The following is a 22581-nucleotide window of genomic DNA, read 5'->3' as shown; positions in this document are numbered from 1 at the left end:
TGTCAAAGCATACTGAGCATCTTTCTCTTTGACACCATGTCTGAAATCCCACGTGATCTGTCAAATACTAATGCATGAAAATCCTAACCTCAAAAAAATCACCCTTTATAATATGCCTTGGTGATTTACAGAGTCAAAAGCTTTTTCAATGTCAAGGAAAATGGCAATTGTACATGTTTGATTTCACAGGTTAGTGACAATATCAATGTGGAATTTCAACATAGCTTTTTGTGTTGAATGCGATTTTCTAAAGCCGAATTGAAAATTGGATATTGGCTCAATCACAAAACTGTTTTCAATTTGTTCAAACAATTTCCCGACATTGGACAGAAGAGAAATCAGACGATATTTTGTTGGAGTCATGGATTCAGTTTTCTTTTTGATAGGGATTATTTGTGATACTTTCCAATCTGTGGGAAAGTACCCATTGTTCAAGCAGTTGTTGAAAATACAGCAGAATAACTTCAAGGTGGTGTCGGAGAATTTCTTTATCATAAAATTTGAGATTCCATCGAGGCCGCTCGATTTTTTATTATTCGGTGATTTAATAATGCTTTTTATTTTTGCAGTATCAGTAAAATGGTAATTATCTTGGTTTTGAAGGTCGTCACGGGGGATGGCATCTGTACAATCGATTGAAATCTTCGACAGGACGCGTGGGTTATCTTCAACGAAATGTTTTCGAGTTAAACTCGTGGAACTGTTGGGCTATGTATAATTTTAAATAAAGAGTTAAAGTCATCAATTAATGTATTTATTTCTTCGTTTTCCAGGTTGGAAGAGCAAGAAGGCATAATATGGCAAGAAGCTGAGTCTATGTCTTGCATAAAATGGCTCCAGTTTGTATCCCTATATGATGTAAAAGTACGTGGAATTATCATAAGGACCTCGAGATGATCATTACGGAGAGACAATTTCTAATCTTATCTTTTTTCTCTTCAGATGGCACTTTCTTGTTACGTTGAAGTATGTTTGTTAGCTCTATTTGGCGACTGGCATCAGGAGGAGACCTTATATTGTAAGTTACAAAATTAAGGAACCTATGGTCCATAATTATTTTTCACTCTATTTAATGGGCGCAAAAGTTATATTTTATCCTCGGGTTGGACATAGTCGAATACTCAGAGAGGAATAGGTTAACCTATTGTTCCAGTGTCAATTCCTGTGGTTCTAGAAACAGCGAAGCAAATTTAAAAAACCCTTCGACAACAAGAGGCTTGTTTTGCTGGAAATGATTTCGCAGTGAAAAATCGTATTGGAAAAGATTTGAGAATGTGAGCCCTGGCATTCTCATGAACATGCCCACAGCTCTATTTACGTTGGCCCTTGCCTGGGCTTTTTCTTCAGTCACTTTTGCAATTCTTTGCTGGCGAGCAGCAGCGTACTTTTTGTAAGTCGGCCATCCACGCCAATTCGCTGGATGGCCTGTCTCACCGCAATTATTGCAAAAGCGATTCACCGAATCTTCCCTTTTGGGTTGGCAATCGCCTGGGCCACGATTTTGATCACATTTTACACATCTGTAGGCAGAATTGCATTTCTTCGATATGTGCCCCAACGCTGGCATCTCTCTCCTTTTTTGGCTTTTCCCATGTGACAATTTGGTTTTACAGTCCCCTAATGGTAAAGAGATTGCTTTTCCAGGCAACAAGGAAACTAAGAATAGTCCAGTATCATTATTTTTCTGTATCTTGACAATAGTGTCTGGAATTTTCTCGTCTAATTCAGTTTTAATATCATCTATTTCAGTGTTTGCAGACAGCCCTCTTAAAAGAAAAGAAACCTATTTCTTTAGTGTTTCTCTAAGCTGAAGACTCGAAATCCTTTATATCAACAGTGATTTAAAGTTGCTGTCTTTTGTTGGCATTTGTTGATGTTTGCGCGGCTATATTGTTGGTAGACACTGCCTTCGGGTGATGCTGCGAAATTGACGCCTTTTCCTCAGCGACATCGAAGTCCATGTCATGTAGAATTTCGACAGACATCTTGTGTGTAAGTTTGTCAATGTTATTTTTATGTTTTATTTGAAAATGTATGAATATGTTTTTTTGTTTGTCTTTGTTGAAAAAAAATTCACGTCTGTTTGAGTTCAGTGTTGCCTACTCCCCCTCATGATAATGCAAATAAAAACTAGAATGCCAATTAGGAATTGTCCAGAAATTTGACAGCCTAGTGGGAATTTGCGCCACCATCGCCACAGGGTTGTATCGTTGAATTCATTCTTGTTGGGCAACCATGATGGCGTGACATAATCACCAGGTTGTATACAGTAAACAGCTGAGTACAGTTTTTTCTTTCGATGTGCCCTATCTTTCAACGGGTTTTGGTAGTGTGTGTATTATAGTTAAGAACCACACAACACACATACAACGAAAAATGGCGCGAACTAGTAACATATATAAAACAGAGTTGCACTAATCCCAGTTTTTGACAGGTAGTGCACTCAATATTTTGTTTTTGGGTAACTGCAACTACCTGTGAATTAATATATCTTGGTACCGCCCGTCCTCTTACTGACACTCTCCGCTTGATACTGCTGATTGTCCGCGACTGCCGTTGCAGCTACTCCGTATGGAGCATTCCTTACGTAGCACATTGTATCCGTAACAACTGTGCAAGCTGCAGGTGTTGGTCAGTTTTGTCTCCTGTATCGTTGCAACCAATATGTTCTTCCGACTCATAAAATTAACTATCTCATCGATTTTGCCTCTCAGACCATTGTAATTTAATTGCAAAGAAGATACACTTCCCGGCATTGGCCTGGCAATATTGGGGCTGGGATGCTGTTATTGCGTATATTGCCGCGTCGGGAGGGTCACATAGTACGAGGACGCAGGAGGTGACGACGGAGACGCTTGTGACCCAGTGCTGTCTATGTTCGCACAGCACCTTGCAACAACCAACTATACTCCCGCAGTGACGTAAGGCCAGACGTAAGGCGTGTCGGTATACGTGAGAGTACATGTGCGGAAAGTATGCGAGAAAGAAGATGAGGTATTAAGAGATGACAACATCTTAATACCGTCAAACCTGGCCGGCTGTTAACAGCTGTTCGCGTGAGACCACCTTTTTAAATCCGCCTTGCTATCTGTAGTGGAATTCTATAAAATGTTTTAACGAAAATCGTTTAGTTAAAAAGCGATAACAGAAAAGTAAACGAATTAACGATAATCTACATCCTCAAAATCAGCTTTTTTCGTTAACGAATAGAAATGTTTCAACTAAAGGAGGATTATTTGCCGTTTACCTTAACGACAGGAAATAAAAATCATATATTGCAACGGTTTAGAGTATTTTTCTCTTGTTTTTTCGAATGCTTCTGCACAATTTATTAATAAGCGCAGTAGCGTGCTTTAATTTGAAAAAAAATATCCGCAAAATTTTGTACGAATAAATTGGCACTGATAACACATTTCTAAATAGTTTGAACATTTTATTTAGATTTATGATGTTTTTAACTTAAAATAAGAAGAATGTCAGACTATGTGAAGAATTATTCATTATTTTTGCCTATTCTTCTTTGTGTTTTTAATTTTTTGGTTGGAATTGCCAAAGAGAAAAATGTGTTACGATTTCTAATAACTCGGATTTAGAGAATAACATAATGTATGTTCGCGTTTTTGAGTTTTTTGTAATTGAGAGCTTGCAAATTTCTTTTTGAGATTATTTTCCCAGCAGAATTTTGCAGCATAAAACAACCTTTTTATGAAATTCACCTGTTTAATTTAAAAAAAGCAAAAGAGTAAATGCTGTTCTTACTCTCCTTCAAATTTTTTCTGAAAAAGTACACGACCTATAATCTTTAGTGCAAAATATTTTTTGTCGACTAAACAATTTTCGTTATAAGTTACTTTATCTTTTTAAATCTATCTAGGGTTGCACACATGATATAATGACCAGGTAGAATACACCAAACAGCTGAGTACAATTATTTCTCGACAAATGCATTTGTCAACGAGTTTTGGTTGTGTATGTGCATAATCGTTAAGAAACATAACACACAAACAACGAAAAATGGTGCGAACTAGTAACATACTCAAAATTAGAGTTGCACTAAATACTGATTTTGACAGATAGTGCACTCAATTTTTTGTTGTTGGGCATCTGCTACTACCTGTAAATTAATATATCTTGCACATACGCATAATTTTAGGTTAGTCACAAGATATATTTATTTACAGGTAGTGGCAGTTGCCCAACAACAAAATGTTGAGTGCACTATCTGTCAAAATGAGTGATTAGTACAGCTCTGGGCATTTTGAGCCATTTTTCGTTGTTTGTGTGTGTTATAGTTCTTAACTATAATACCCACACAACCAAAACTCCTTGACAGATAGTGTACTTCGCTAGAAAAATTGTACTCAGCTGTTTACAATACACTACCTGGTAATTATTTCATGGTTAGTCACAGGTACGCAGCTCAAAAGAAATTTTGTTTGCGTAACAGGGTAACAGGCATTGGAAAAATTTTTCTTGCAATTACAATGAATATGTATGTTTTGATAGGCCCATGCAACATTAAATTAAGTTATTTGCGAAAAAGGTTAGGTTAGGTTGAAAAGAGTGTGTGGATATTAATCCGCCCCATGCCACTGTGGACCATACGCCTAAGCCAGAAATCGGGTTGTTAGGCGCTGTAAATACTTAAAAAAGTAACCTCGAAAAAGAAAATCTAAGTTAGGAATTGCGTGCTACTTACAAAATCCTTAGTTGTTTTCTACGCCACGCCCCATAAGTTCATGTCTGGTATTGTGTCCCCACCTAGGTGCCGGTATCTGTTAGACGCAAAAGCCGAGCAATGACGTAGCAAATGCTCCACACCCAGAGAAAAGTTGATGCCAAACGTGCTCATTTCAGTTACATATGGTATTGATAGTAAAGCAACACCGTATTGTACAAAAACAATGCCGGATTATATGGATGAAACATAAAATGATAAGTATCGCTTGGCATTGGTTTTAATATCAAAAATCAAAAAAAAAAACATTGAAAATAATTTTTATTTAATTTTATATTTATGTTAATAATGACAAAAAGTAACGTTACAGCGTGACAAACCTCTATTCTTTGTATTCAGCAATTGATTCCATATCCATTGATATGTTCCCAGTTAGGGGCGGCTGGAGACAAGCGTCGGATCTTGGAGCAATCGGCTCGCCACAACGAGGGATACATGTGCGACCCCGCAAAACCCATGCGGTTGGGATGCTGGGCCTGTAACCAGCCCCCACAAAAACCATGAGAAACAAAGGAATAGTAAACACGGACACGTAAAACCCATGCGGTTGGGACGCTGGGCCTGTAACCAGCCCCCACAAAAACCATGCGATACAAAGGAATAGTAAAAACGGACCCACTTACATTGGCGACTCACTCAAATGAAAAAAGGACCATGATTTGCGGATCTGCAACTGGAATGTCCGCACTCTCCATAGAGAAAGTGCAGTATACGCGCTGGCGGATGTATTCGAGAAGTACAATATATTACCGCCTTAAACCCCATTTACACTGCACTTTAAATCTGGATTTAATGGCTCGATCATCGAAAACATTTTAAAACGGCCTTTCTTTATTGATATATTTTAAAAAGCTGAAGCTCCACTAGCGCTAAACAATTAAAACACCGGCCTGCCGCTGATGACCATTCGTGTATTAGCAACAGTCCGTAGTTGTTCTATCCGTCCGTGTTGTCGATATGAATTTATTTAGGCTTTATTATGTATTTTGTTTTAATTACTCTTTTTTATATTTCTAGGTTTGACAAACTGATAATATCCGCTTAATGGGCAAAAACTCCCAGATCAACGTTCTAAGGACCTACTTTTTGTGCAAAAATGTACAGTTTATTTGACAGAAAAGCTTTGCAAGGGTATAGGAGATTTCAAATACCGATGACATTAGCTGGCAATATTTGACCGCTGCATTAAAGTCATTTTAAGGATGATTTTTACGATTTCGATTTCCTTGAAGAGAAACGAAGACATTAACAAAGAAAGTTTTGAAGAATATTTGGATGTCATAATTTCAATGACAGACAAGCTTAAAAATTGCATTACGGAAATAGAGCTTTACGAAACCATATTAAGAAATTTGAAGCCGAATATTAGACATGAATTGTTGCATTTTCAGAATGACCGTATATCTCAGCTTCGAAAGGAAGTACGAAGACATGAACGGTTCATGCAAGAGCTTGGACAAAAGACATGAGATTAATAAGAACCCCCCTGGCAGAGTTAGCAGAGATGACCGATATAGATGACGTTAAAGACTCTGAGGAGGACATTTGTGCTCTTCGTGTAGTAAAATGTAGGAACTGCGATTAACTTGAACATATATATGTGGACTGCATGAAGCCACGTCGTATCTTCTGCTACGGTTGTGGCTTACGAGACACTTACACACCTACATGTCCAAGTGCTGTCTGAAAAGTCAGGGAAACGATAAGTCGGATGTCCGGAGGATGTAGATGGGACATCCGCCATTTGCAAGGTTCGTAGATATAAGCATCGAGATACAGAAGGATTTCAATACTCGGAACATTCTCTTTCGAGACCATTACATAAAAGAAATGAAAACACTCAAGTAGAATTAATTAAAAAACAATCCGGAGCTATTAAACGATCGGCCAAATGTATAAGAGATTATAAAAAAAGACTAATAGCCTTATTCACAAAAAAATAAAATAGGTATATAAACCGAAAATAGACAAAATATGTCTTTTGGTTCTTCACAAACGAATGATAGCCTATTTTTCTTTAATAAACTCATGTTAAATTCGAAAAAGTTATTATATCATCAACCCTTCTTTAACTGTAAGCCAATTTTTATGTACATTCAACAAAATTACAAAATGGATTACAGATGAAAATTTACATTAAGTCAACAAGACACCAATGAATCTTTGTCATAGAGCACGACAATTCGATTTCCGACTATGTGAAGGAAATTCTTGGCAATTATGTGCACAAAAAATTTAATAATATTATTTTGTTTGGAACACTTTTTTAATCGGTATAATGTGTTCGTTTCAATCAATTCTGACAGTGTATGTAGCAGAACTTTAACATGTCAAAAAATTTTCAATTTTTAATATTACTCGTTTTGGTCTAACAAAAAGATAAAACGTCAGAGAAGCGGATTTTTCATCCATAATGTAGACATTGATTCTTCGCAATTTTTGAATAAATTGTAAATTTCAGTATAATACATAATTTCATGAAATGACAGATATTAGTGTGGTATAACAAACAAACAAACTCGGATCACGAATAAGATCCGGTTTATGGAATAGAAAAACCAATGTTATTTTTGAAGTTGCAGATTTTTTGTTTGTTTAATTATGTGTTTTTTTCACCAAAAACCTAGATTTGGTATATATGTATTTCATACGTTACATTGAAAATGAGAATACATATGCTCATAATTCGTATTTAACCTGGATTTCGGATATACTCAAATCGCCACTAACTGAAAATTTCTATGGAAACTGAAAATATTGCCAGAACAAAGTGAAAATTTTTTGATAACTCTATTTTAACTATTGGCTTGTTATTAAACGATCTTGAATACAAAATTTTAAAATCGGATTAGACAACAAATGTTCAATAACAAAAGGGCACTTCAAACCTACAATAACTTTTTTGTGAATAAAGTTGTAAAACAATACAAACGAATTATCATTTCTTCAATTATAGACAAGGCGAACAGCTGTTAACAGCCGGCCAGGTTTGACGGTATTAAGATGACAGTTTTTGTTGCATTCTCTTTGTTGCTATCTTCTTTCTCGCATCTTCTCTGCTTATGTACGCACACGTATACCCACACTCAGACAAATTTATTTGTATGCGTTGGCAAGACGTCGATCAGCTTGATGACAACATGGCGGATTGCACCCTATGATCTGTGGTTGTTGTACAAATGAGACCACCTTTAATTGTTTCGCCATGAATTATTGTATAAGTAAAGATTGCGATAACAGACCTCATATAAATATAAAAATAGCGCTATCGCATTATAGGTGGAGGTTCAATGCAGAAAGGAATTAAAAAATTTTAGAGTTTGTGTTAAAACTACCGATGGACAGATGCAAAGTGGTTTGGCATCAGTTTTATTAGAAGTCATATTTCAGAATAAACGTAAACTGTTTGAATGTATAGTTGTACCATGTTATTTCAATTTTCCCCGATTTGGAATAGGAGGGTTTGGGATGTAAAGGGGTAATAGAGGAGGCTCCAAATTCTCCTTAGTCATCACCGACAGTATTGATTATGATTGATCTTAAGGATGTTGTGAGAAATGTAATATTGCAGGTAGACGAAGATAATGTCAACCTAAATCCATTAAACAGGTTCGTAGATTTTTAGAAGTGGCAGGTTGGTACCGTCACTTTATTCAGGATGTCTAGCATTTGCAATGGCAACAGCTAAATATTGTGGTGTGCGCCGAATAATGGCGCTACAGCGCCACCTGGTTGTGACTTGCCTTACTCCAGCGACACCTACTGGCTATGGTTGGCCCTCATCAGGGAGAGGGAGACAACCAGCTGACACCAACCTGTCATTATGGCTGCCCCCATATGTTTTGTTGGTGCCGGCTGGAAGACCAACTTCATGATGGAGACCAACCAAAGCCAAGCTGGCTAGAGTCCCCAAGATGAAGCGTTCTTTTTGGTTATGGACAGCAAGCTTACCGGAGGTGGAGTGAGACCCAAGTGGAAATAAATAAAGAAAAAGACGAGACGGAAACCGCGGTGAAAAAGTGTTGTTTTATTGAATATCAAAGCGTTTGTTTGTCTAATTGATAAAAAGCAAATAAAAGAACTTAAAATTAAACCCTAAAAACAAGCTTTGAAGAATATTTAATGGCTGCGTTAAGTTTTAGAAAAGACTGAAAAGAAAGAAATATTAACACCTGAAACGAAAGAAATGAATAATTAACATTGGCTAAAATCCGAACAAAATTGTTAATAAAGGTAAAGAACCTGAAGTTAAAACCTATAAGGAAATTAAAAACATTAAAATGCTTAAAGAAATAAAAGACGATAAAAATTGAAAGTTGTTAGAAGGCGAAAAAGACAGGAACGTAAAAACCTGTAAGGGAAGAAACACTAAACACCTGAAAAGAAAACGATACCTGAAAAGAGAAAAAAAAACATTAACCTGAAAAGAAAGGAAAATAAAGTTATCTGTAAATAAATAAGAAAAAACGAAGAAAGTAAATACTTAAAAAAAACCCAAAACTCCACCTCCACTGTCCCGACGTTGGAACATCAGCCAACCAGGCGATAACAGCACAGCGTTGGTCAGCCGACAACGCCAAAGGTACCCTCTATCAGAGCCCTTTTCCCATACATAAAAACAGGACAATACGCTTGACTTAGACGGACGGACAGACAGCTACTTGACACAAAACTTCTGAAAATAAAGGTTTTAAATAAGGTAACCATTATAGAAAAGTTGTTGAGGCAGGGCTGACATCATTTCTTGTATTTTATTTAGCGCCAGGAAATTAGGAAGCGCCCTTTCAGCTTAGGTTGAGCTCACCCATAGGCCAGGAAGGTTTCAGTAAAAGGTACGTGGGGGCCCTTGCTCCATCATAGATGTCCACCTTGTTTTAGCGTGACCAACAACATCCTATTAAAGAAAGCAATACAACTTTTATTTAAAGAACACCTACATAAGACTACAGCAACATTATACTTACCATCAGACGGACGGACAGGAAATAGGGTAGACGACAAGCAGGGTCGGTACCATTGCAGGACTGGTGCTACAGCTAGGCAATCCCAGCTCCGACATCAAGGCCATCACTAGGCGAGACCAGAAAGAAGATTCGATGACCCATATTGCTGGAAGGAAGAAGAGAGAAAAGAAATCGAATTAAATGCTGAACTGAAGGCATTTTCTTATATATATATAATTTTTTTTGTCATTGAATTTAGAACATGAAATTTTGAATCAACCTATATTTTAAATTGATTTTTTTTATTGCTTCATTCGATCTTCCTATTTGTTTTTTATTTTGTTTATTTATTTAATCATCATTATAAAGATTTGTTAGAATTTAGCTACTGCGAAAATGCAATAAAGCCAAAACTGGAATTTTATAACGTTTTAACATGAAATAGTTCAGTTTTATCTTATGAATATGGAAGGCTAAAAAGCAGGTAAGAAAAAGGGTAGCTCAAACTTACCGGTCCAGGACAAACAGGTGTATTTGGGGTGTCCTCATAGATTATGACGCAAGAGGGCACCATGGTGGGGTGGGTGCGTCCAGACACCAGCTGAATGCTAAGTGGTGTCAACATGGTAGTGTGTGTCTGTCTAGTATTGTTCATGGTTGTTGTGTAGGTATCAGTGTCCCTCCATCAGCTGGTTGATTTTTGTTTTTTTGTCACCTGCCTTGGAGGAGGTGAACTGGCAAGAACCGCGCCCTTTTCGACTGAGCCACAGCCGGTGCTCGAACGCCAGCAGCCAGCGCCCGTCAGCTCATTTCCTCCCCTCCAAGCAAAGCAGGGTTCCTTCGGGAGCACGACAAGAATGGCGCCCGCAACATGGGGCCCGAGAATTCGGGTGACCGTTTCATTTTTTTTATAGTGGCTGTTACGATGTGTCCTTTGTGAGTGTACTTGTGTGTCTCGACAGTTAATGTTTTAATACAACATTGGTCGCAAGCCCCAAGGAAAGCGAAGAATATAATTGTGACAGAGTTTCCTGCCCATTGCTTATGTGCGACACTGAGTCTGTAGTAGGCAGTATGTATGGATGGCCTTCGACATAGCCTTGTGGCCATAGAGATGGAACAGGAAACATCCATTTCATTCAATAGCACTGCAATAGCCCAATTTGTGTTTGCCAGTCCTCTCTTCAGGACAATAGACCGGTTCTCCTGTTGAGTCCGGCAAGTAGGGACGTTGTTTCACGCCGATTAGCCGACAGGCTGGTTTGTTGGCAAACACAAACCCAGTCTTTTCAATTTCCTGATACCGAGATTTTAACCTATAAGAAGAAGACAGATTCAGAATTTATTTGGAGATTTCTGTTTTATGTTTGTTTGCACATACTACCATGTTTTTTGTTTGTCCTGGATGATATGAGGGAGAGCTACCATTTTTCTTTATAAATTGAATTGTTGTTAGTAACACATAGTTTTTACAGGATCTGGTAATCCGATTACCTGTAGGAATTTAAAGAAGCAGAGAATTTATTTAGTTGTAATTTTTGAAGTAACATTTAGGGTTAGATGGTGAATACAAGAGCGAATAGTTATTCGAGCGCAACTACTCTTGCAAACGGCGAAGCGATGGCAACAACAACAACCATAACCACGACGGTCCCGTCAGCAACGGTGTCAACCACAACAACAGCCATGGCTCCCATGATGGTAACTTCCGCGGTGGCGACTCCAGCTCCATCCGAAACGAACACCTCTGGCTCTTCTTTGGGTCAGTCAACTCCCGAAACACCGAATTTCAGCAGCATAACAGCGCGAACAATCCAGCGGGAACGACGAGAACAGGGAGACCAAGCAGGAACTGGTCAAGAGCACGCCACTGTGTGTCAAGAGAGTCAAGCAGACGCGCAGCTCAACGCAGTTATAAACTCTGCAATTGGTGTGGGGCAGATGGAGCTTGTAAGGCTTTTGGATGAAAGGCTGCGGTTGTTAGTTCCGCAGTTGGTCCATCAAACATTGGAAGGAACCCGAGGTCCTACCATGCAGGGTTTTGACCAGCGAGCAAACCGAGAAATACAGGCGAGTGATCAACAACCAATCGGACTGGCGGCAACACAAGTAGTCCACACAGGAAGACCGCAGCCACCACCTGTAGGTCATGCAAGGCAAGCCTGTCAGATAGCGCCACATCCACAAAGCGCCCAGCCAGTGCAACAACGCCAATATGGCACAGCGGCAGAGAGTCAATGGCCAGTGTCTTCAGCTCACCAGCGAGGACAACCAGCAGCTGAAATGGAATATGGTGGAGATTACCAGTATAGCCAGCCACCAATCCAGTCACATCCAGCAGCAGCTCATATGTCTCCCGGCCGATTCCAAGCACCTGAGTATCCACACGCGCCAATGCGCGCAAGCCCGAGGAAAGTGGACATAGAGAAATGGAGGCTGAAGTTCGATGGAACTTCAAAATCGATAACGGCCGAAGATTTTATGTTCCGGCTCGAGCAGCTCCGTCAAGATTTTGCATGTGATTGGGATGAAGTGCTGGTAAAGTTTCCCCAGCTCTTGGATGGCCCTGCTGAAGACTGGTACTGGATGCAGCGAAGACTAGGGCGCATCAATAGCTTCCCTGATTTGAAAGAGGCCTTTCTCAGCCAGTTCCGCAAATTCGAAAGCGATTTTGACGTGCAGCGGAAAATGATGGATCGTCGACAGGCACCGCATGAGTCGTTCGAAGATTTTTACAACGCCGTGCTACGATTGCGGAACCAGCAGCGAGAGCCTCTACAAGAGCAAATGCTGGTAGAAATGATGAAGGGGAATCTGAAATCATCATTAGCAGCCCTGGTTTTCCCTATACGCATGTTTGGCCTACAACATTTTAGAGAGGAATGCCGCAAAGCAGAGCTTCTGCTAACTAACCAAAGGCAGGCGGCCATGGCGCATCGGCAACAGTTTGCTCCTCGAGTGAGTGAGTTAGAATATGAAGAAAGAGACGCTGAGCTTGAGGTGGAAGCTATATCAAGGCAAAACAATTATATCTGCTGGAATTGCAGAGAAAAGGGCCACGGTTTCATGGATTGCAGATCAACCACAAGGAGTTTGTTTTGCTATGGTTGTGGTTTGGAGAATGTGGTAAAACCAAACTGTCCTAGGTGCAAGGGAAACCGACAGACGGGCACGACGAAGGGGGAGACGCGCCCGCACTTTGCGAACCCCCAGTAGTTAATGTCTCCTCCGAATTGCAAGAGGAAAGTGCCAAAATAACTATTTTAAGTAGGAATAAGGATATCATAGATTTAGATGAGGGTGAAGGTGAAAATAGTTTAAGCAATGAAGTAAATAATGAATTCAAGAATAGTTGTAAGATTAGAGAATTAAAACCTTGGAGTAGCAGAATGGAGGAGTATCAAAAAGCTCGAAATATAATCTTTAGCATACCCGAAAGCCGGAAGATGAGCAAGAAAGTCGAAAGGGCAAGAAACAGATACTTAGACCGAAAAAGGCTTAGGAAGGAAATAGCGGCAGCCCGATTGTATGAGGGGGAAGACACCAGGCTATACATGCGTATTAAGATTGGCGATGAGGAAGTTGAGGGGCTCTTGGACAGCGGAGCCACAGTTAGTTGCTTGGGCAAAGATTGTCTAGGTAGAGTAGAAAGAGCTGGAGTTCCAATCTACGCGTATAGCGCCGCAGTTCACACGGCAGACGGTACACCCTTGGAGGTACTGGGCCGGATTAGGCTGAAGGTTAGAGTTAAGAAATTAGAAAAGGAAATTGATTTCTTTTTAGTCCCTGCTTTGAGTAAAGCCTTATATTTGGGTGTCGACTTTATGAAGGCCTTCAATCTTTTGGCTAGTGTGGAAAGTCTTTCTCTTGGTGACGAAGAAGAGGAAGACACAAATGATCCATCCCGTCATCGTCTTAGCGTGGAGGAGGACAGAAGGCTCGCCGATATCATTAGCCTTTTTCCATCTTTTGAGGTTCGGGGCTTAGGCAAGACGTCCCTAGAAATGCATACCATTGACACGGCAGATGCGGAACCAGTGAAGCAAAGGCACTACCCCGTTTCTCCAGCTGTGCAACGCTTAATGTTTGCCGAGCTGGACAGAATGCTTGACATGGGGGTCATTGAGCCTAGCCAAAGTCCGTGGAATAATCCTGTAACCTTGGTCCGAAAGGGCGTCAAGAACAGATTATGCCTGGATGCGCGAAAGCTCAATGTCCTCACTGTCAAGGATGCTTATCCGCTCCCAAACATTGAGGGATTGCTTAGCCGGCTTGGGGATACACATTTTATATCGAGTGTGGACCTGAAGGATGCCTTCTGGCAAATCCCACTCGATATAAAGAGCCGAGAGAAAACTGCCTTTACGGTTCCCGGAAGACCCTTATACCATTTTACAGTCATGCCTTTTGGGCTGTGCAACGCAGCCCAGAGGCTATGCCGGTTGATGGATAAGGTGATTCCAGCGCATCTCCGTGAAAGGGTATTCGTTTATTTGGACGACTTGCTGATAGTCGCCCCCGACTTTGAAACTCATCTAGTCCTTCTCCGGCAAGTCGCGGATTTGTTGACGAACGCCGGCCTGACCATAAACGTCGCAAAGTCGAAGTTTTGCTTTCGGGAGTTGCGCTACCTTGGGTACATTGTGGGTGAAGGCAAATTAAGACCGGACCCAGGAAAAATTTCGGCGATTATGGATTTTGATTACCCCAAGAGCGCCAAACAGGTGCGAAGTTTCACCGGTATGACCGGATGGTACCGCAGGTTCATTGCGGACTACGCTACAATCGCAGAGCCGATATTTAACACCCTGAAGAAAGGCAAGACATTTGAGTTTGGTGACGCAGCCAAAGTGGCTTTTTGCCGATTAAAGGAAGCCCTAACGAAAAGCCCAGTATTAAAGCACCCGGATTTTGACAAACACTTTTACATACAATGTGACGCCTCGGATGTTGGCGTAGGCGGGGTGTTGTTCCAGAAGGATGAAGAGGGTGGAGAACATCCGATCGCATACGTGTCCAAAAAGCTGACTTCGGCCCAAAGAAACTACTCCGTTACGGAGCGAGAGTGCCTGGCAGTAGTGGTGGCTCTTAAGAAGTTCAGGCCCTATGTCGAACTTATGCCCTTTACAGTAATAACAGACCATTCCTCTTTGAAGTGGCTAATGTCCAATAAGGAGTTGAGTGGACGATTGGCTCGGTGGAGTTTACTGCTTCAAGGGCATAGCTTCGACATAGAGCATAGACGTGGGAGTCAAAATGTAGTGCCAGACACTCTCTCAAGGTACAACATGGACGAGCTGGAGTTCAGCAGTGCAGTGGATTTGGAAGCACCTGAGTTCAAGGCCGACAATTACTTGGAGAAAATTCGCGTAATAGAGGAAAACGGAGAAGCCTTCCCAGACTTAAGAGTGAAAGAGGGTCGGATTTACAAAAGGACAATTCCGGTGGCGGTAGACTTGCCGTCCGAGGAGTTTGCTTGGAAACTTTGGGTGCCCGAAGAATTAACAACCGAGACCATTACTAAGGCCCACAACCCGCCTTCGTCAGCGCATGGAGGATTCCACAAGACGCTGAAGCGGTTGAAACAGTTATATTATTGGCCAAATATGAGTGCCCAAGTCAGAGCCTACATACAAAGATGTCACACCTGCAAGGAGTCAAAGCCTAACTACCAGAACATGCAACAGCCTATAGGTGAAGAGGTGAAGATCGATCGGCCTTTCCAGAAGATCTATGTCGATTTCCTGGGCCCATATGTCCGATCTAAATCGGGGAATTCATTTATATTTATTGTCTTAGATCACCTATCGAAGTATGTGCTCCTAAAGCCCATGGCGAAAGCTACATCTCGCAACGTCATCAAGTTCTTAACAGGAGAGGTTTTTCATAAGTTCGGGGTGCCCGAGACACTTATGTCCGATAACGGGAAACAGTTCACCGGAAATGATTTTTCTACATTCCTTGACGCCTTCGGCGTGAGACATTTCAAGACTGGTTTGTACTCGCCCCAAGCTAATGCTTCAGAGCGAGTCAACCAGTCCATCTTGGCGGCAATAAGATCCTATTTAAAAGATGACCAACGCGACTGGGACCAGAACCTGACGGCTATCGAATGCGCGCTTCGGTCATCTGTACACGCTTCCACCGGAATGACACCCTACTTTGCTTTGTTCGGGACTAATATGGTGACACACGGAAGTGTCTACAGATTGGCTCGCCAGCTGGACGCACTGAAAGACCCAGAATATACGGCTTTACCCAAAGCTACGCAGTTAGAGTTAATCAGGGAACAGCTCAGGAAGAACATGGCAAAGAGCTATCTAGGTAGGGCCAAGAAGTACAACACGAGAGCCAGAGTAGTTAAATTTTTCCCCGGCCAAGAAGTTTATCGTCGAAACCACCAGTTAAGCGATTTCAGCAAGAATATTAATGCGAAGCTGAACAGAAAGTACTTGAAGTGCAGAATAGTGCGCTCAATAGGAAGATGCCTTTATGAGATAGAGGATACTAGGGGTAAACTAATTGGCGTTTATCACGCCAAGGACCTAAAACAATAGAACACCTTTGTTTTTAAGTGAGGAACAGGAGGTCTGGAAGCCCATGACTCATCCGCGAGATTTCACCTAACACCTGCCACCAGAGCAGTCTTCAGAGATTCCAAAACAAGATTACGATGGGAAGCTCCCCGCTGTCTGACTCGAGCGGGAATGTATACATTTATGGGATAAGACAAGTATGTCTGTCGTTGGCGCAAGGTTCAGCTCATCTCGCTAAACACCGCATTGCTGCGGACGCTTAAGTATCCGTCTGGACTATGCCACGGGATCGTGAGCTGTGATAAACAAGGCCTCGGAGCTATCGGTATGTATCGAAGCTGAGTCAGAGATGGGGGAGAACAAGTATCAAGACTCACCGCGGTGTACCTGATGGGTTATCGTATCCGGTATCGGTGGCTCTGGATAGTGTTCTGGTTGGTGGTGGTCGGTTTCATCTTTTGGATGTGTGCCCGAAGAGATATAAGACCTGAATAAAATCCTATGTTTAAGAGGTTTTGAAAGTTTGAAGTTTTTCCAAAAAAAGTTTCGCCATACTATGCGAGCTTCAAGGGTTCTTACTAGAGGGTGATCACTAAACCGTTTTTTTTTTTTCTAAAACCGGTTATCGAACTATCCGAAAAATGAACTTTTTAAAGAGCCGGTTTGAGTTTTGAGATTAAAAAAAAAAAAAAAAACCGGTTTAGGCGGTTATTTTTTTTTATATAAACGTAAACCATTTTAAAATTTTTAGATAAGCCTTAGGTGAGGTCAAAAATCTAGCAGCGTATCCTTTTTCAGTGGCTGAAAAAGGTTTGCTGAAGGATTTTTGAAATTTTGAGAAGACGAAATATCGAATGAAATTTTCTCTAACGACAACATTTTAATAAAGTTGATTATAAAGACCAAATTTCAATGAAAATTTTCCTTAAATCAATTTTCAATAAAGTTTTTTAATTATTTTCTTTTATGTCTAAATAGTCATCAAAGGTATTCTTTTTTTGAATTTTCAACAAAAGAAATTGATGAAATTTTTCCAATTAATTTTTTTTTTTCTTCAACAGAAGTTATTTTATTTTTTTTTTTTTTTTTTTTTTGTTTTCTCAGGAAAAATGGAAAAAAAATTCCAAAGAAAAGTTTTAAGTAAATGATCGGTGGAAACAAAAGTTAAAATTTTTAGACAAATGTAGATAAAATTTTTAGACAAAGCTTCGATTAAATTTTTAAAACAAAATTTCAATAAAGTTGTTCATAGACCAAATTTTAGTTAAAGGTTCCATAAAATAAGTTTGATTCTTCAAAATTTTTCCAAAAATGGCAATTTTTTTTTGTTTTGAAATTCTCTCAGCAGAAAAGTGGTAGTTATCATAAACATGGTTAAAAATTAAATATTAGTAAGAAACCGGTTAATTTTGGCAAGAAACCGATTTACCAAATACCCGGGAAATGGCCATCTTAAAGAAGCCGATTAGTATAGTGAGCTCAAAAAAAAAAAGAACAACTGAAAACCCGGTTTTCAAAAACCGAATTGATCACTCTAGTTCTTACACGCGAAGCTCTCTAAGACTATTGCTTGGTTAGGAGTAATTCATTAGTGGAAAACCGGTTATGTTTTTGCGAAAACCCGATTTGCAAGAACCGAATTGGCCATCCTAGGTTATATGGACTTACCTTGAACTAGGGGTTTTCCACGAAGACTCCTTTTTGGGTGTTTTCTACCACTGCGGCTTCAGTATTGGGTGTAGCCGCATGCTTTGCGGGCGGAGAACCTGGAATGAGGACGATATATTTAGTACAAGCCCGCTCGAGGGTTGGGTTGGAACTGATACTTACCTGTTTATCCGTTGATCCCAACGTGCTTCCTTGGTCACTCCAGGTTTTACTTCAATCCGTCGATCTGAAACGAGAATGATGAGGAAATGCATTATTCACTTTGTTTAATTAATGGAGAAATGTTGGTATAGGGTTCTATATGAATTCTCTTGGATATAGTTCCAGATGGGTACGATTCTTTTTTTCTGGCAAATGATAATTTTTGTTATTTATTTTGGATCTTTCTTTTGCATTTTATTATTTAATTTTTTTTATTTGTGTTTTTTATCATATTCGAGTGCGGCTTTGGTATTGTTGATGTACTGGCCTTAGGGCACAAGGTTCGTATTTTATGACATCAATTTTACATTTAACACTTAGCCTTTTTCCCGATTGTATGGACGAAGACTAAGCATGCTGATACACCTTGAATACTGGTACACTTTGCATACTGGTACACTTTTTCCCATTTTCTTATATTTCAAGTCACAGATACTGAGGAGTGTATTCCCCCCACCTCCATTGATAGTTTAACTGGTCTTACGCATACACTAATAGGATCATCGTAACACCATACGATCATTGTAATAGAATACCCGTTTGCACAGTTGCAAATATAGGCGAATATACCCACGCGGTGCCAGGAACCGTTTCTTTTTTTTCTCGTAACATGTTGGCTTCACATTTCTTTTGTTGAGGTTACACGTTTTTTCTGTATACTTTCACTGCCTTCTAATGTGATTCCATTCTTTTTATTTTGCGATTTTGGGTTTTTTTACAGAGAACTGGCACGGTTTTTATCTTTTTTCTCATCGACGGGCACATAACCTTTGAGGGTAACCTTTTCTTAGTGTAGCCGGCTTAACGAGAAACTTAGGAACGCCACAAACACCGAAATATATTTCTTTTCTGGCCAGGGCTATTCGGAGCTTTTTAGCTCTCGTTTTTGTTATTATTTTCAGTTAGTGTTATTTTGTTTTATGGGTAATTGTACAACGAATTGGCCCATTCATGAAAAACGCACACACACGCACATGCACAAAACCTTTTTAGGCCCAGTGGACAATAGTTTTTTATTATTTTTTCCCCTTTCTTTCACACACAATATCTTCTTACACAGATTTTTTTTTTTTACACACTTTTCACTGTCACTTTCGTTTTAGTCACTAAATACTTACCTTTTTTTTTCATCCATTTTAATTTTTATCAGCAGCCGGTCCGTGTTGTGTTGGTTTTTTTTTTCATTTAATTATGAACGACAGCGGCCATTCATTAAAATGATCGGCGTAAATCAGTGCTGCCATTCATACCGTGGCCAGCGCGGTTCACAATGAAAGCGGCAGACGCTTTTTGACAGGCGGCAAATTTGTCGCAATAGTGGGGCGTATACACTTCAGGTCATGGTTGGTTGTAATTGATTTTAGAAAACTACGGTTTTAATCGGCAGGGAATGCTGGAATTTCATATAAGGAGTCCGAGAAGATTGATCGGATCATTTTTATTGATGAATACCACCGGAAAGAGATGTTTTTTTTTGTTGCTACAAAGGGTTGAACGACAGTTCCGTGCGATTTTCCGTTTCGACAGCGCCGTAAAGATAGGGATTGCAGATAACAGGAATCCAGTGGGAACCGCACTTTTTCCCTCCCATCCTTTGATAGGAATATCGGCAGGATGGTTGGGTTTGTGGTGTGCGCCGAATAATGGCGCTACAGCGCCACCTGGTTGTGACTTGCCTTACTCCAGCGACACCTACTGGCTATGGTTGGCCCTCATCAGGGAGAGGGAGACAACCAGCTGACACCAACCTGTCATTATGGCTGCCCCCATATGTTTTGTTGGTGCCGGCTGGAAGACCAACTTCATGATGGAGACCAACCAAAGCCAAGCTGGCTAGAGTCCCCAAGATGAAGCGTTCTTTTTGGTTATGGACAGCAAGCTTACCGGAGGTGGAGTGAGACCCAAGTGGAAATAAATAAAGAAAAAGACGAGACGGAAACCGCGGTGAAAAAGTGTTGTTTTATTGAATATCAAAGCGTTTGTTTGTCTAATTGATAAAAAGCAAATAAAAGAACTTAAAATTAAACCCTAAAAACAAGCTTTGAAGAATATTTAATGGCTGCGTTAAGTTTTAGAAAAGACTGAAAAGAAAGAAATATTAACACCTGAAACGAAAGAAATGAATAATTAACATTGGCTAAAATCCGAACAAAATTGTTAATAAAGGTAAAGAACCTGAAGTTAAAACCTATAAGGAAATTAAAAACATTAAAATGCTTAAAGAAATAAAAGACGATAAAAATTGAAAGTTGTTAGAAGGCGAAAAAGACAGGAACGTAAAAACCTGTAAGGGAAGAAACACTAAACACCTGAAAAGAAAACGATACCTGAAAAGAGAAAAAAAAACATTAACCTGAAAAGAAAGGAAAATAAAGTTATCTGTAAATAAATAAGAAAAAACGAAGAAAGTAAATACTTAAAAAAAACCCAAAACTCCACCTCCACTGTCCCGACGTTGGAACATCAGCCAACCAGGCGATAACAGCACAGCGTTGGTCAGCCGACAACGCCAAAGGTACCCTCTATCAGAGCCCTTTTCCCATACATAAAAACAGGACAATACGCTTGACTTAGACGGACGGACAGACAGCTACTTGACACAAAACTTCTGAAAATAAAGGTTTTAAATAAGGTAACCATTATAGAAAAGTTGTTGAGGCAGGGCTGACATCATTTCTTGTATTTTATTTAGCGCCAGGAAATTAGGAAGCGCCCTTTCAGCTTAGGTTGAGCTCACCCATAGGCCAGGAAGGTTTCAGTAAAAGGTACGTGGGGGCCCTTGCTCCATCATAGATGTCCACCTTGTTTTAGCGTGACCAACAACATCCTATTAAAGAAAGCAATACAACTTTTATTTAAAGAACACCTACATAAGACTACAGCAACATTATACTTACCATCAGACGGACGGACAGGAAATAGGGTAGACGACAAGCAGGGTCGGTACCATTGCAGGACTGGTGCTACAGCTAGGCAATCCCAGCTCCGACATCAAGGCCATCACTAGGCGAGACCAGAAAGAAGATTCGATGACCCATATTGCTGGAAGGAAGAAGAGAGAAAAGAAATCGAATTAAATGCTGAACTGAAGGCATTTTCTTATATATATATAATTTTTTTTGTCATTGAATTTAGAACATGAAATTTTGAATCAACCTATATTTTAAATTGATTTTTTTTATTGCTTCATTCGATCTTCCTATTTGTTTTTTATTTTGTTTATTTATTTAATCATCATTATAAAGATTTGTTAGAATTTAGCTACTGCGAAAATGCAATAAAGCCAAAACTGGAATTTTATAACGTTTTAACATGAAATAGTTCAGTTTTATCTTATGAATATGGAAGGCTAAAAAGCAGGTAAGAAAAAGGGTAGCTCAAACTTACCGGTCCAGGACAAACAGGTGTATTTGGGGTGTCCTCATAGATTATGACGCAAGAGGGCACCATGGTGGGGTGGGTGCGTCCAGACACCAGCTGAATGCTAAGTGGTGTCAACATGGTAGTGTGTGTCTGTCTAGTATTGTTCATGGTTGTTGTGTAGGTATCAGTGTCCCTCCATCAGCTGGTTGATTTTTGTTTTTTTGTCACCTGCTTTGGAGGAGGTGAACTGGCAAGAACCGCGCCCTTTTCGACTGAGCCACAGCCGGTGCTCGAACGCCAGCAGCCAGCGCCCGTCAGCTCATTTCCTCCCCTCCAAGCAAAGCAGGGTTCCTTCGGGAGCACGACAATATCTAGCATATATTGAGGGTCAAGAATTTAAAGAAATGGCGGACCATAGCAGTTTAAAATGGTTGATGACTCAGAAAGACCAATCTGGACGTCTTGCGAGATGGTCGCTGAAACTGCAAAGGTTTAAATTTAGAATTGAACATCGTAGTGGTAAATACAATGTTGTACCTGATGCGATATCGAGGGTCTATGAAGGAGAAGAATTTGTGGAAACTATAGATGTAGAAAACATAGAAGCTATTGATTTAAAATCAGATGCTTTTGGAAATATAGAATATGTTAAATTACGTGAAGATTAAAAAAAACGTAAAAACATTTACTAGTACTTTGAAACCACCATTGGGGCAAATGGTAATTACAAAAAGACTGTTTCAGTGGTTATAAATGGACTTGATAGGACCTCTACCTAGAACAAAATCTGGTGATAAAGGCGTTTTTATTATTTTGGATCACTTTTCTAAATTTACGTTTTTAAAACCAATGAAAAAATTTATTACTAATCCAATAGTGGATTATATCCATAAGGAAATATTTAGTTGGTATTGCGGACGGTGAAGTGATTGTGACAGATTTCGGCTCGCAGTTCAAGAGCAAGGAATTTGATACGGTTTTTGAACAAAAATGGAATTAAACATATTACTGTGGTATACAGTCCACAATCAAATGCTAGTGAACAAATGAATCGAGTGGCAAACAAAGCATTACGTTCTCATGTCAGACAAGATCAGATTTGGACAGCTTGAAATCTTCTCTTCGTAGCAGC

The 22581-nt window shown here is 39.9% G+C and overlaps 1 protein-coding gene and 1 long non-coding RNA gene across 3 annotated transcripts in view; one reads left to right on the top strand and one right to left on the bottom strand.

The window, feature by feature from the left end:
• Positions 1-550: 550 nt before the first annotated feature.
• The window catches only part of LOC106093597 (protein claret segregational), a 61823-nt gene continuing 39792 nt past the window's right edge, over positions 551-22581 (top strand). For both annotated transcript variants that reach the window (XM_013260678.2, XM_059362788.1), the window contains exons 1-4: positions 551-712; positions 774-864; positions 943-1018; positions 1750-1992. The gene's annotated coding sequence lies outside the window, so the exon portion shown is untranslated. The remainder of the gene's footprint in view (positions 713-773; positions 865-942; positions 1019-1749; positions 1993-22581) is intronic.
• Positions 20705-21761, bottom strand: LOC131995067 (uncharacterized). The gene is made up of 3 exons (XR_009397121.1): positions 21474-21761; positions 20984-21128; positions 20705-20913 (listed from the first exon to the last, which is right to left on the bottom strand). It is a non-coding gene; the product is annotated as an uncharacterized LOC131995067 (long non-coding RNA).

This window comes from Stomoxys calcitrans, chromosome 2, assembly GCF_963082655.1.
Source record: "Stomoxys calcitrans chromosome 2, idStoCalc2.1, whole genome shotgun sequence".
Taxonomy (NCBI): domain Eukaryota; kingdom Metazoa; phylum Arthropoda; class Insecta; order Diptera; family Muscidae; genus Stomoxys; species Stomoxys calcitrans.
The sequence above is the reverse complement of the archived record's forward strand: the minus strand, read 5'-3'. Positions and strand labels throughout refer to the sequence as shown.